Below are 14,775 nucleotides of genomic sequence, written 5' to 3'. Positions count from 1 at the left end.
AGCATATCTCAAACTCCTGACCTCAATCGATCTACCCACCTCAGCCTCTCAAAGTGCTGGGATTACAGGCGCAAGCCACTGTGCCTGGTCCTTTTAGCATATCTTAATTCAGAGTAGCTACATTTTTGGAGGGGGGGCGGTGGGGAGTAGCTACATTTTAAGTGCTATTCTCTACTGTATTGGACAGCACAGATCTAGAACATGGCTGGCTCAAAACAAGAAGAGCTAATGTTTACTGAACACTTCCCATGGGCCAGGGACTCTTCTAAACTTTTTCACGTATTAACTAAATTAATCTTACAATGAGGAAGCTAAGGCATGGAGAGGTTATATTACTTGCATAAAATCGCCCGACTAGTGAAATAGCAGAGCTAGGATTCTAACCTGGGAAGTCAGACTTCAGAGCCTGAACTTTCTACTTTTAATAAATTTATGGAGATCTAATTCACATACCATACAATTCACCCATTTAAAGTATACAATCAGACAGTTCTTAGTGCATTAACAGAGTCCTGCAACCATCACCACAAACAATCTTAGAACATTTCATCATCCCAGAAAGAGAGCCCATACCCGTTAGCAGTTACTCCCCATTTCCCCCAACCCCTCAGTCCTATCTACTTCCATCTGTATAGATTAGCCTATTCTGGGCATTTCATATAAATAGGATTATATGATACGTGGTCCTTTGTGGCTGGCTTGTTTCATTTAGCATAATGATTGCAAGGTTCCTCCCTGCTGTAGCATCTATCAGCACTTCCATTTCCAAAAAATAGTCCATTGTATGGACAGATCAACTTTGTTTATCTCTTTGTCAACTGATGAACTGGGTTGTTTTCACGTTTTCAGTATTATGAATAATGCTGCTATGACCAAGCATGAGCAAGTTTTTGGATGGACATATGTTTTCATCTCTCTTGGGTATACACCTGGGAATAGAACTGCTGGATGATAGGAGAACCTAGAACGTATGTTTTTAACAGTTAGAGGAACTGCTAGACTGTTTTCCAAAGTGGCTGCACCATGTTATCTTCCCATCAGCAGTGTATGGGGGCTCCAGTTTCTCCACACCCTTGTCAACACTTGTTATTGTCTTTTTGTTTATAGCCATCCCAGTGGGTATGAACTGACCCACAGCTTAAACTTTTAGCTGTTATTCTAGACCGGAGGCACTTAATGAACATGTGTTGAATGAATGAAAGAATAAACACATCTTATCATTGTCCGTTGTGGGGTGTTCTGAATAATGGAACAAGATGGCTCAAAATTTGCCAACAAGAAGCTTTAACAGAAGAGAAGGCTGTTTTCCTTTAAAATGGTGATCTGCTGGCTGGATCCGAGCCACCTGAGGGGCATTTTAAAAGTACAGATTCCCAGGCCCCATTCCCAGAGATTGATTTGGTAGGTAAGGTGGTGTCTGGGAATCCGTATTTTTTTTTTTTTTTAAGAAAGCTTACCCAGATGATTCTGACATGCCACCAGGTTTGGGATCAGTCATCTAAAAGGGCATTTTGGAGTCTAGTGCATGTATTTGCAATAAGCCAGTCATGTAAGTGTCTGCCAGAAAAACAAGTCTGTGGGAAAGACTGCAATGACACCTGGCTGAGTTTTGGAAGCTGAGCCCTTGCTCAGTGCTGCATTCCACATGATGGGGGTAAGAAAAAAACTAACAAGTAAGACTCATTGAGAGCTTACTTCCTTCCATCTATGTCTCTACATGCAATACCTCCTTTAATCTTTAAAACACCACCCTATGAGGAAGGTACTGTTAATGATTCCTTCTTTGCAGATGAAAAAACTCAATCTCAGAGGAATTAAGTTGCCCAAGGTCTCACAACTCAGTCGCGTTAGGCTTGCAGCATGGTCTGTTTGACTCCTCTCTGCTGTTTTTCCTTCCTGGCCATTTCACTAGCCTTGAGGCACTCCCAGGATTCTGGAGGAGTCAGGACACAAATTAAAATACGCAGTAGCTGGAAAGGCCAACCAGGTAAAAACAAGATGCCTGGTGGGGTGTGCAGACAGGTTATGGCTGAAGTATTAGGGAGGAGGAGGGGAGGGGGCTCAAACAGAGGAAAAAGAAGTGGTTCTTTGAGGCAGGGCCTTTGGACAATTGGCAAGCCCCAGCTGACCCAACTCCTGCTGCATCACGAGCTTCCTCTGTCCCCTATGCCTTCCGCCAGTCGGGGTGCTAATTTGCATGCTGGCCTTGCTTGCCCCAGAATGCCTTTCCACCCACCCTCTCCAGAGAGACTCAGATACAGCAAATATCCCTTAGATGCTTTCAGGTGCCATATCTCATTTAGATGCACTTTCAGATGAGGAAACTAAGGCTCAGAGACATTAAGTCACTTGCCTAAAATCCCACAGCAAATCAGTCGCAATGCTGAGATTCAAACTTTATTTTTGACAACCTGATATGGTTTAAATGTGTGTGCTCCTGCCCCGAATTTTTGTGTTGAAGCCTAATCCCCGATGTGATAGTATTAGGAGGTGAGGCCTTTGGGAGGTGATGTGGGTCATGAGGGCAGAAGCCTCATGGTGGGATTACGACCCTTATAAAAGAGGCCAGAGAGAGAGTCCTTGCCCTTTCCGTCATGTGAGGACAGAGCAAAAAGATGGCCATCTCTTAGCCAGGAAATCAGTCACTACCAGACATGGAAACTATTAACCAGGAAGCACCCAGGCTGGAGTGCAATGGCATGATCTTGGCTCATTACAGCCTTGACCTCTGGGGCACAGACGATTCTCCCACCTCAGCCTCCCAAGTAGCTGCGACTACAGGCGTGCACCATCATGACCAGCTGATTTTTTGTATTTTTTATAGAGATGGGGTTCTTGCTATGTTGCCCAGGTTGGTCTCAAACTCCTGGCTCAAGCGATTCTGCACCTCAGCCTCCCAAAGTGCTGGGATTACAGGCGTGAGCCATCGCACCCGGCCTTATTAGTGATTCTTAATTCGGGATAAATTGTGGGGCCCTTTGGATCCTGTCAAAAGCTCCCTTCCCTGTGTTGTGAGTGCACACCCCGTGTGTGTGTGGGGCTCACTCACAGAGCATGCGCAGGGCAGTGTTCACATCCTGGTTAATAGGCTCTGCTTTATTTGTGATTTGAGGGACCCCTCGCAGCAGCAGCAGTTTCACAAAAAGCATATAAAAATCTCTCAAAGACAAAGGCAACTTAACATACTCATTTATCACAGGGGTGGGCTGCTTCTTCACTGGCCCACGGGGACCCGGAAACCATCAAAAGCTGATGCTGGGAAACCCAGCTTCCTGCTTCTGGCCTCAATTCCCCACCGCTGTCACCACCATGACCACTAAAAATAAGACCAAACCCAGCCCACGCCCTCTCGAGGTCGTTCTCCTCATGATTTAGCTCCCTGCTTCCTGTTGATCTTTCTTGTTTTATTTCACAGCCTCTGACTTCTGCTCACACCCCACCAGGCATCTCCCCAGTTTGAGTGGAAATAGCATTTAACCAGAAAGAAAAAGGGAAGGTGGACGTGGGAAGCCGCAGGGGACTGAGGGTCCGTGTCCTGCCTCTCTGCATCCACACTTGCACCCTCCACCCACTGGCTGCCCCAGGGGACTCTGGTCCAGACCCGATTCAAATGCTGCCAGGCGAGTTTGATGACTGCCTGGTCATAGGTTTTTGATAAATGTACTCAATCTCCCACCAATGGTTGTAGGGGTACGGAAGGCACAATCTCTATCCAGAATTATTCAATCACATGAGGTGAAGACTGGGCCACACAGGACACAAAATCTCTGGAAGCAGTTGATGAGAAATGCCATTTGCCCCTTCCCATTTGTCTCCTGGAAATTGAGGGTTGTAGGCTCAGTTTTCTGGTGGTGCCCCCAAATGCTTCTTCCAGCCATACTTTTTTTTTTGTTTGTTTTTGAGACAGAGTCTCTCTGTCACCCAGGCTAAAGTGCAGTGGTGTGATCATAGCTTGATGCAGCCTTGAACTCCCAGGTTCAAGTGATCCTCCCACCTCAGCCTCCCTAGCAGCTGGGACTACAGGTGTGTGCCACCACACCTGGCTAATTTTTGTATTTCTTTAGTAGAGACGGGGTTTCGCCATATTGCCCAGGCTGTTCTTGAACTCCTGGGCTCGGGTGATCTGCCCGCCTTGACCTCCCAAAGTCCTGGGATTACAGATGTGAGGCACCACGGCCAGCCTCAGCCATAATTTCAGACTCCATCCCTCCCAGGAGAGCTCCCTGATGCCCTTCAGTAAAACTGAACTCCACCCTCTCCCGGTCTCTTGGACTCCCTCTGCAATTTTTGTATTGGTCTTCCTTGCTAGATTGTGAACCCTTGGAGGGGCAAGGATGATCTCTTAATCACTCTTTTTAGAAATTTCACAACTAATAGATGTTTACTATGTGGAAATATTAGAAAATTCAGATGGCTTCCCCACCATCTCCCCTGCAGAAAAGATAAAATGCATCCCTGATGCCCAGCTGGGACCTGTAACATTTTGATGATCTTTCCATTTTCTTATGCAGACACACACACACACACACAAGCACGTGCGTGTGCACATGCACACCTAACAGAACGGAATCCAATACTCTATTTTGAGTCTATTACTCCTTTTTTAACTACTCAATAACATTAAAACATTTTCCTACCAACATTTTGTATCATTGAAAATCACTGCAGAGTTGTCTATCAGTTGTATCACAGTTTTCTCAATAAGCCCCTATTGTTGGACATTTAGGTTATAGTCATTTTTTTGAGACAGGATCTCACTCTCTCACTGAGGCTGGAGTGCGGTGGTGCAAACATGGCTCACTACAGCCTTGACTCCTTGGGCTCAAGCGATTCTCCCACCTCAGCCTCCCAACTAATTGGGGCTACAGCCATATACCACCATGCCTGGCTAATTTTTTTTTTTAATTTTGTAGAAAGGAAATCTCACTATGTTGCCCACGCTGGTCTTGAATTCCTGGCCCAATTTTTTAAAAACAGCTTTGTCGGGATATAATTCGCATACCATAAAATTCACCATTTTAGGGTGTACAATTCAGTGGTTTTTACTATATTTACAGAGTTCTGAAACCATTACCATTATCTGATTTTAGAACATTTTCATCACACCCAAAAGAAACTCCACAGCCATTTCTGTCACTGCATTTACGCCGCACCCCGAGGCCATGGGAACTCGTAGACTTTTTTACGTGTTTATGGATTTTACTATTTTTTTTTCTTTTGAGACGGAGTCTTGCTCTGTCTCCCAGGCTGGAGGTGCAGTGGTGCGATCTCGGCTCACTGCAACCTCTGCCTCCTGGGTTCCAGCAATTCTGCCTCAGCCTCCCGAGTAGCTGGGATTATGGGCACCCACCACAGCGTCCAACTAATTTTTTGTATTTTTAGTAGAGACAGGGTTTCACCCTGTTGGCCAGGCTCATCTCATCTCAAACTCCTGACCTCAAGTGATCCAACTGCCTCAGCCTCCCAAACTGCTGGGATAACAGGCATGAGCCATGGCACCTGGCTGATTTTTACTATTCTTGACATCTCAAGACATTCACATATAAGTGAAATGTTACAATAGGTGTCTTCTTTCACTTAGCACAGTGTTTTCATGGTTCACCATGTTGTAGCATTTATCGGTACTTCATCCCTTTACATGGCTAAATAATATTCCTTGAAAGCATATGCCACATTTTGTTCATTCATTCATCAGTTGATGGACATTTGAATTGTTTCCAGATCTTGGCTATTATGAATAATGCTACTATGAACAGTTGTGTGAAAATTTTTACACGGACATATGTTTTCATTTCTCTTGGGTATATACTGAGTAGTAGAATTGGTAACTCTATGTTTAACTTTTTGAGGAACTGCCAAACTGTTTTTCAAATATGGTTGTACCATTTTACATTCCCATTAGCAATGTATGAAGACTCATTTCTCCATATCTTTGCCAACACGTTATTGCCCACCAATTAATTTTTTATTCTGTACAGCACCCAGACACGTTCCTTGAATACAGGAAATGCTGAATCTGTTTGTTGGACTGATCATGCACTTCCCCTAAACAGAAACTTTTTGCATCTCTGAAATTCATTTACGTACTCTGTCCCCCAAAACACCAAGCCAGATCCGGCCTCCACATTCGTAGTCGGGGAAGGTTTCATGAAGGAGAAGGCATTTGAGCTGGGAAATAGACATAACAGGAAAACATGGATTTAGGATCATAATTGATCTAGGATTGAATTCTGTTTAACCACTTGAGACTTGGTTTTATCACCTACTAAGTGGGGATAATAGTATCTGTCTCATGAAATAATGCAAATAAAATGCTTAGCACAGTGCCTGCCACATAGCATGACTCCTTCCTCCCCGGAGGATGAGAAGTTGGCTCTCAGTTGAGCAGGGTAAGGACGTGTCAAGCAGAGAAAAGAACATGTGCAATGGCCTAGTATTGTGAATGCAAGTGGCAGATGAGGCGACTGGTGGGAGGGTAGCAACCAAGCCAGGAGGCAGATAAGGCCAGGGCACCAATGGACTCTCTCCCTGCAAAGGAAGTTGGATCTCATCTCTCACAAGTCATAGGCAACTAGGCTGTGAGTGACAGACCGTGATTTGCATTTTAAAGAGCTTGTTCTCCCATTCTCCAACAGTGGGAGGCTGGACTGAGGGTTAAGACAGGGGGTTCTGGGAAGACCAGTAAGGGGTTCAATGAATTCATTGTTTAAATGAATTCAGGTGGGAAACCAGGGGCTCAGACAAGGGCTGTGACAATGGGGATAGAAAGAGGAGCTGAACGGGAGAGAGGTTTCGGAGGTAGTGTCAATGGGCAATGGTGGCCACGTGGCCTGTGAGTTATGGTCTGACAAGCTCTCTGTACACCTGCCAGGGAGGGAGGGCAGGGTGCTCTCCAAGTCGAACCTTATTAAATCCTCACAACACCTCAGCAAGGAGGCACCCGCTTTCCCAGTTACAGATCAAGAAACCAAGATACAAAGAAAGTAAGCAACTTGCCCAAAGTCATAAAGAGCAGGGATGAAGTTTGAATCCAGGTCTGTCTGCTTTCTTTCATCTTGATGTCTCTCTGGGAAGGACTTAGCTGCACAGGAAAGCCTGGGATGGATTTGGACAGGGAGGGAGAGGAGGCAAAGTCAGTTCTTTTTCTGGTGAGAAGCATTGGTGTGATTGGCAGGTCAGAGCTCAGGGGATCCAGCAGAGGCCTGGACGAGTTCTCTAAGGAGCCAAGGCAGAAATGTGGAAGTAAGAGAATTTGTCCAACAGGAGGTTGGGATGTCTCTGATCCTCTCTCTTCCTCAGGGTGCTGGGCACAGTAAGACGCCTTGAAAACAGAAGTAGGTTGAACAGAGTGACCATGCTGGGGTGAGGGTGGTACAGGGGCCCAGGCAGAGAGCAGGCAGCTTCCTTCCTCCTTCCCCATTCAGAACCCCATCCCGTGCTGGAAGCCTGGATCCTCTGGGTTTGGGGCCGTGCTGGAAGGGAGTGGAGGGTGTTCCCAGGGCTGGTGGCCACAACCAGGCTCTCTCAAGCAGCCTTGAGCCTCTCCCTGAGCTCTGCCACCAGTAGGGCTGTTAGAGACCCCAGCTCCTTGCAGGAAAACTTAACATTCACACTGCGTGGAGCTGTCCCAGGGCCGCCCTCACAGGCGAGCTGAGAGGTGGTATGGAGATGGTGCACGATCCCTCTGAACAAGTTGGGAGCTTGGATTCCTCTCCTGGTGCCTGGGGGAGGGGATGCCAGGCCCAGACTCTCAAGCTGCCAGGCCTCACACAGAAGGGGGAACCCCTGGCTTCTCCTCTCCCCCAGGCCACACCTCTCACGGCCCCTTCATGTGCGCATTGGCCTTTGTCCACCAGGCCCTGCTCGCTTGGCTTAAAGTTAGCAGAGGCCCAGATGGGGACATGGCAGGGAGCCATCTGGTCTTCTCCCAAGACTCTCAGCCCCCCACCCTCCCAATGCCTCAGCCTGCCTTGTCCCGACGACCCCCTGCTTCTCTCTCCCAAAGTCTTTATCCGTGTTTACTATCTGTCAATTAGGCAGCCTCAATACTCTGCACATGGAAAGCCAGCCAGCCAAGCATGGTAATCCCTCAGCCCCCTCCCCACACCTCTTTCCCTCTGGGTTAGGGGAGAGGGCAGGAGGAGGAAGGCAGTTTGCAGTTAGTTTCCCCTCCAGTGAAAAGTGGCCGTGGCATGGTCTCTGTGGTCAATGTTTTCTCCCTCACTGCAGACCCCTCCCAGGCCACAGCTGGAGTGGGTGGAGGTCGGGGTGAGGAGGGACGGCAGCAAGTAGGTGCCTGTGAGTGAGGGGTGGGCAGGGGCCAGAGGCGTGGGGTGAGGCTGCCATGAGACACACGCTCCTAACTGACTCAGGGCCTGGCTCGGTTCGCCTTTCCAGCTGGAAGTGTTCCAGGCCGCGGGCAGGTGTGTCTAGTGCTCCTCCCAAGGGAGGGCCAGGCTCAGCACATCTCTCTGGCCACTCTGAGGCCTCCATCCATGTAGAAGGAAGAGGGGAAGAAAGAATGGGTGAGAGGTGAAAGAAAGAAGGAAGAGGGAAAGAAGAAAGGGTGAGAGGTGGTGCAGGGGGACTGGGGACAGAGGGTGCATCCCAGGAGGGGCCTCTCGTGCCCTCCAGTGACAGCATCTGGATGCCTGCCGTGGACCCCTCCAGCACCAGGCACCAACCCACACTCCCTTCATCCCAGCCTCAGCCCCAGGAAGAGGAGGGGCTCATCCCTACGCTACAGCTGAGAACACTGAGCTCAGGGAAAACACTCAGCTGGTCCTTGGTAAGACTTTTGGCTCCATGGTTCTTCTTCCCCCTCAGCCTCCATCACAGCCCAGCGCCTCCCCACCAGGTGGGGAATCCGCTTTCTAGCGGGACACCGGCACTCTGATTTCAGGCTCCTATTTATTCTGGAAAACAAATAATCTTGCTGCAGGGATCACAGGAGCTGCCCTAACAGCTTCCCAGGGGGAGAAGACCCAGGCTCCGTCCATCCCCAGGGAGGGGGTGGAGCACAGCAGAGGCACAGAAGAGCCACAGATTGGGGGTCGCAAGCTCTGAAAGGCAACTTTTCTCAGGAGAGACACAGTGGCTCAAAGCGCTCAGCAGTCACAGACACCAGCCTTTGAGTCCTGAACCCCACTTACTAGCCACCAGTTTGAGCAAGATGTTTAGCCTCCCTGTGCCTGCAGTTCCTCCCTCCTAAGGCAGGGTAGGTGGTAATGGTCCCTACCCCGTGGGGGTGTCCTGGGAGGGTGATAGTCCAGGTAAAGCCTCCAGAGCCCTGCCTTAGACTTGAGGGTCCCCACACGTGCTGGTGGAATTGATCACTTTTGTACTTTCTCCCCCTGGACTGACCTCTCCCAAGGCCCACACATCACACCAGGCAAGAGTTCTTTCATCTGCACGCAACACGGACTGGCTCTGACTCCCAGCTGCCCTCCAGGCAGGAGGTGGACTCCCCTGCTTTGTTCATCAATGTCAAATGTCCCGGGTTCTTGCAAGTGAGGGATAATGCCCATCTAAGAGGACAGGAAAAATTCCAGTCGAATTGCTGGCCCTAAAGCCAGCATGCAGGTCTGAGGGGAAGGCGGACGGCTGGGAGGGCAGCTAGTTTATAGGCTTGGTCCCCCCAGAGTCTCCTTTTATCCCAGTCAGTGGTGGCTCTGATCCATCCCATAAAGCCCCTACTCGGAGGGCGGCCTGCCCAACACGTGCGCTGCTCCAACCAGGGTGGGCTGAGACCCGGTCCTTCTATTTGAGCTAACAACTTGGTGTCCTGGCCTGCTGATACCCTCTCAATATCTGTTACTTCTTTTTCTAGAGAGGGGTTGAGCACAGACAGAGGGGTGGAGGGCCAAGTAGGGTGGGGTGGGAGTGGCAATGGGCTTCCAACACACAACCACACCCAGAGAGAAAGGCCCTGCTGTTAACCAGATTGTCATCTTTGGCAACCAATGGATGCTAGAGGTCTCAATGCCTCCCTCCACCTCAGAGTGTTTCATCAGAGTCTTCTTTTTTAGAAAAAAATTTTTTTAATAGAGACAAGGTCTCGCTATGTTGATCAGGCTGGTGGAAATCCTGGCCTCAAGAGATCCACCCCCTTTGGCCTTCCAAAGTGCTGGGATAACAGACATGAGCCAGTGAGCCGGCCATAGTATTCTTTAACCACAGACAGTAGACTTCTTACAAGGAATTCCAGGAAGCTGATGTTTTTCATCCTTTCCACCTTTATCAGAATGGATTTTAAGTCCCTTATAGACTGGAGCGCTGGCTAACAGCTGTTGACCTGCTTCTTACTCCAGCTCTGGTTCCAACAATAACACTGGCTCCTCAAACTTCCAACCCAAGGAACGGTTTCTACCAAGAAAATGTGCCTTAGGAGCTGAGACTACCAGTGGAGCAGAATTCCAGCAGTTGTCCAGGTATGAGCTCCCAGGAGAAGGGACAGCGTTGACTAGAGAATCCATCAGAAAGTTTGTTTTCTGGAAGGACAGGACTGGCTGATGCTGAGAAGGGAGGGGAGTAGGAGAGGCGGGAACTCCCAGCACAGACCCCAGCCACTTGACCTGTCACCCCAAAGAGCTGGTCGTGCCCCGGATCACGTTCCATCTCCCAGTGGGGAAAGGCAGCCAGCCACCCTCGGAGGAAAGCATCCATGTGGCCACTGATGGCGGGGAGAGCAGTGTGGGGAGAAACCTCTATTTGGAAGAGGAGACATAGTTGGGTGGGTGGTTCCCTGGCCTTATCAGGCCTCTGCAGTCCAGCATGGAACTGGCAGAGATGGGCCATCGTATCTCCGCCCTGCTGGGCTTGGCTCAGTCCCCATTAGATGGAGGGCTTTGCCCTCTCACCCCTGCACTCCGTGCCACCCTGCTTCATCGACCCCACTGGCCTCCAGGCTGCAGCCAGCTGTAGTGGGAACAGGAGTGGGCTGACTCTCAAAGTCAGGGGTGAGGACAGGCATGGCGCTGCCTGGACTGGGCAAATACTGGCAATGGCAGAAAGCAGGAGAGGTGCTTTGAAGGGGATTAAGATCCAGAGCATTTAGAGACAAATTAAACAGCTCTTTTAGAATTCACTCAACTGGGGGTATTGATCACAATTCTCCCTGGTGGCAAAATGGACACGGCTTAGATAAGTCAAGGTAGCACATACTTGGGAATGCTTTCCATTTTCCACTGAGGTAGGTGATGGCACAGCTGTGGCTTCAGGCTATGTGCTTGAAATACTCTGACACTAGCGATGTGACCTCGGACAAGCCGTATCTCCACTTAGTCTCACTTTTCCTCATCTGTAAAACTGAGAAAAAGTTTTCATAAAATTAAACCCGGGCCAGGCATGGTGGCTCACCGTTTAATTCCAGCACCGTGGGAAGCCAAGGCGGGCAGATCACTTGAGGTCAGGAGTTCGAGACCAGCCGGGCCAACATGGTGAAACCCTGACACTACTAAAAACACAAAAATTAGCTGGGAGTGGTGGCACGTGCCTGTAGTCCCAGCTACTCAGGAGGCTGAGACATGAGAATCGCTTGAACCTGGGAGGCAGAGGTTGCAGTGAGTCGAGATTGCACCACTGCACTCCAGCCTGGAGGACAGAGTGAGACCCTATCAAAAAAAAAAAAAAAAAAAAAAAAATTAAACACAATAATGTATGTGAAGTACAGAGCCTAGGACACAGAAGGTACTTAGTCATTGTTCCCTCCTTCTGAAAGCACCTTTCCATCATTTTCCACCTGACTAATCTGATATTGAATAATTGATTATTATAACCCATGGTGGTTTTAAAACATGTTCACTGATTTTTTGACACTCCTTTCTTCAAAAGGTAGAAAAAAATGTCCCTCCCCTTCGATTTGGCTGAACTTAGTGACTCGCTTCTAATGATTAGAATGTGGCTGAAGTGCAAGTATGTGTCACTGTGCTTTCTGCTTTGTTCTCCCTTGGATTGTCTGCTGCAGGGGCTGCCTGTCACGAGGGCACTCAAGCTGCCTGCGGAGAGGCCTATACGGGGAGCATCTAAGGTCCCATCAACAGCTGGTGCCAACTTGCCAACCATCTGGGAAGAAGACCCTCCAGCCCCAGTCAAGCTTGCAAATGGCTGTGGCTCTGGCTGATGTCTCAACTGCAAACTCTTGAAAGACTCCAAGCCAGAACGTTCCTGAATTTCTGACCCCCCAAGACTGTGAGATATATTAAATGTATATTGCTATTTTAAATTTCTACGTTTTGATTTGTTGCATAGCAATAGATTAACTAGCATATATCCTGTTGCCTTCCAAAACGGTTTTGAAACTGCATATAGGTAAAGTCATAGCTCTAACTAAATGAAAAGCTATTAGAACAGGATTTAAAAGAAGACAGAGAAATAATAAATAGGGTAGGTATAGGGAGGAGTCTGGCTGTATTAGAAAACCTGGCTAAAGACAAAACATAGCTCTAGGCTCCTTGCAAGCCAGGGAAAAAATGGAAACTTGATGGGTCACATTAAAACTTTTTGTGGTGATGGTGGCGACTCTGAATGAGGATGTGCATTTGACATGTGGACCTTTAGGTAAACAGCATCACACCATCTGGTGGGTGGTGCCGTGCAGACACTCCACCTACTGTAGATCAGACTCTGAGTGTTTGAAATGGTGAATACAGTAGTGCATACAGTTCACGTATAACCATGCACCTTCTGACAGTTTTCAGGAACTCCTGGCATCATAAAAATAGAAAAAATATATTAATACATACATACATATTCAAAAGATATAACTTTTAACATAGGTACTAGTTTTTGTTTGTTTTTTGTTTTTTTTTTTGAGACAGAGTCTCGCTCTGTTGCCCAGGCTGGAGTGCAGTGGCACAATCTTAGCTCACTGCAACCTCCTCCTCCCCAGTTCAAGCGATTCTCCTGCCTCAGCTGCCTGAATAGCTGGGATTACAGGTGCCCACTACCATGCCCAACTAATTTTTGTATTTTTAGTAGAGATGGGGTTTTTACCATGTCAGCCAGGCTGGTCTCGAACTCCTGAGCTCAGGTGATCTGCCCGCCTCAGCCTCCCAAAGTGCTGGGATTACAGGCGTGAGCCACCACTTCCAGGTCATAGGTACTAGATTTTTAAAAAGGCATAAAAGGGTTGATAGTGGAAAGAAAGTCTCCATTCCACCCATCCCCCACAGGCCAGTTTCCTTTCCCGTGACCAACCCTGTGTGACTTCTGGCTTAGACTTCCAGGGATATTTTATACACATACAAGCAAGTCATATAAATTGTTTTCTCCTTCATTATACTAATGGCAGCATATCATAGGCATTGTTCTGCACTGCAAGCTTTTTATTACTTCATATTGACGTGACTCCAAGTAACATCTTTCCCTAATTATCACAATTTTTTTTTCTGAGCTTCTACTGTTTCATTGTTCAACACTGAGATTTATAAAAAAGTTGGTGTTGTGGCTCATGCCTATAATCCCAGCACTTTGTGAGGCTGAGGCAGGAGGATCACTTGAGGCAAGGAGTTTGAGACAAGCCTGGGAAACATAGCCAGATCCTGTCTCTACCAAAAACATTAAAAAATTAGCTGGGCAAGGTGGCATTTGTCTGTAGTCCTAGCTACTCAGGAGGCTGAGGCAGGAGGACTGCTTGAGCCCAGGAGTTTGAAGCTGCAGTGAGCTATGATTGTGCCACTGCACCCTAGCCTGGGTGACAGGGAGTTCCTGTCTCTTAAAAAAATTATATATTTTTATATATATATATACACACACACACTCATATACATACATGAGTTAATATATACATATACACACACATATAAGAGTTGACAATAAAAGGCACTTGTAATTCCTCCAAGAAATCACTGTTAAATCTATGCTGTTCGAGTGTGTTCTTTCCTGTCTTCCCCTTATAAATATGAATGTGTACTGCATTTAATTTTCAAAGTAAAATTGGCACCAAAGTGTAGAAATAATTTGACAATCTGGCTTTTTTCCCCATTTACTATACATGCTTTCCCCCCTCCCCAACCATTTATTGTGAGTATAAGCAGGGTTTTCTTTTCTTTTCTTTTTTTTTTGAGACGGAGTTTCCCTCTTGTTGCCCAGGCTGGAGCGCAATGGTGTGATCTCAGCTCACCACAACTTCTGCCCCCTGGGTTCAAGTGATTCTCCTGCCTCAGCCTCACGAGTAGCTGGGATTACAGGTATGTACCACCATGCCCGGCTAATTTTGTATTTTTAGTAGAGACGGGGTTTCTCCATGTTGGTCAAGCTGGTCTCGAACTCCTGACCTCAGGTGACCTGCCCGCCTCAACCTCCCAAAGTGCTGGGATTACAGGCGTGAGCTATCGCGCCCGGCCATATGCAGGGTTTTCTTAAGCAGCGCAGTTATTTTTCTTAATGTTCTGCCAGCACAGGACCAACATGAACCTGCCTTTTCTCCAGATTGCTGAGAACAGCTTGGTCTAACCTCTGTTAACAGAGCATCCCCAAGATAGAAAACTTGGTATCTGCAAGACACCAAGAAAACTGAAATTGTGAAGCATTAAGCTTGTTCATACAAGGCTTTCCTAGATTTCCAAGATGAAATAGCCAGGGCCACACAGCCTGCAGATGACCAGCCCCCTGTGCCTCCTCAGCTTTCAAGGGGCAAAAAGAGCTACAAAATGTCCTTTCAACAACAGCCTGAAAGGCAGCTGCTTCCACTGAACACATCTTAGAACCACAGTGACTTGTCTGTCATATTCCTCTAAAATTCTCCAGGAAGCTGCTTGCAGTCTAGGTTTTCCC

This window comes from Pongo abelii, chromosome 8 (genome assembly GCF_028885655.2).
Source record: "Pongo abelii isolate AG06213 chromosome 8, NHGRI_mPonAbe1-v2.0_pri, whole genome shotgun sequence".
Taxonomy (NCBI): Eukaryota; Metazoa; Chordata; class Mammalia; order Primates; family Hominidae; genus Pongo; species Pongo abelii.
Note: the sequence above shows the minus strand (reverse complement) of the source record.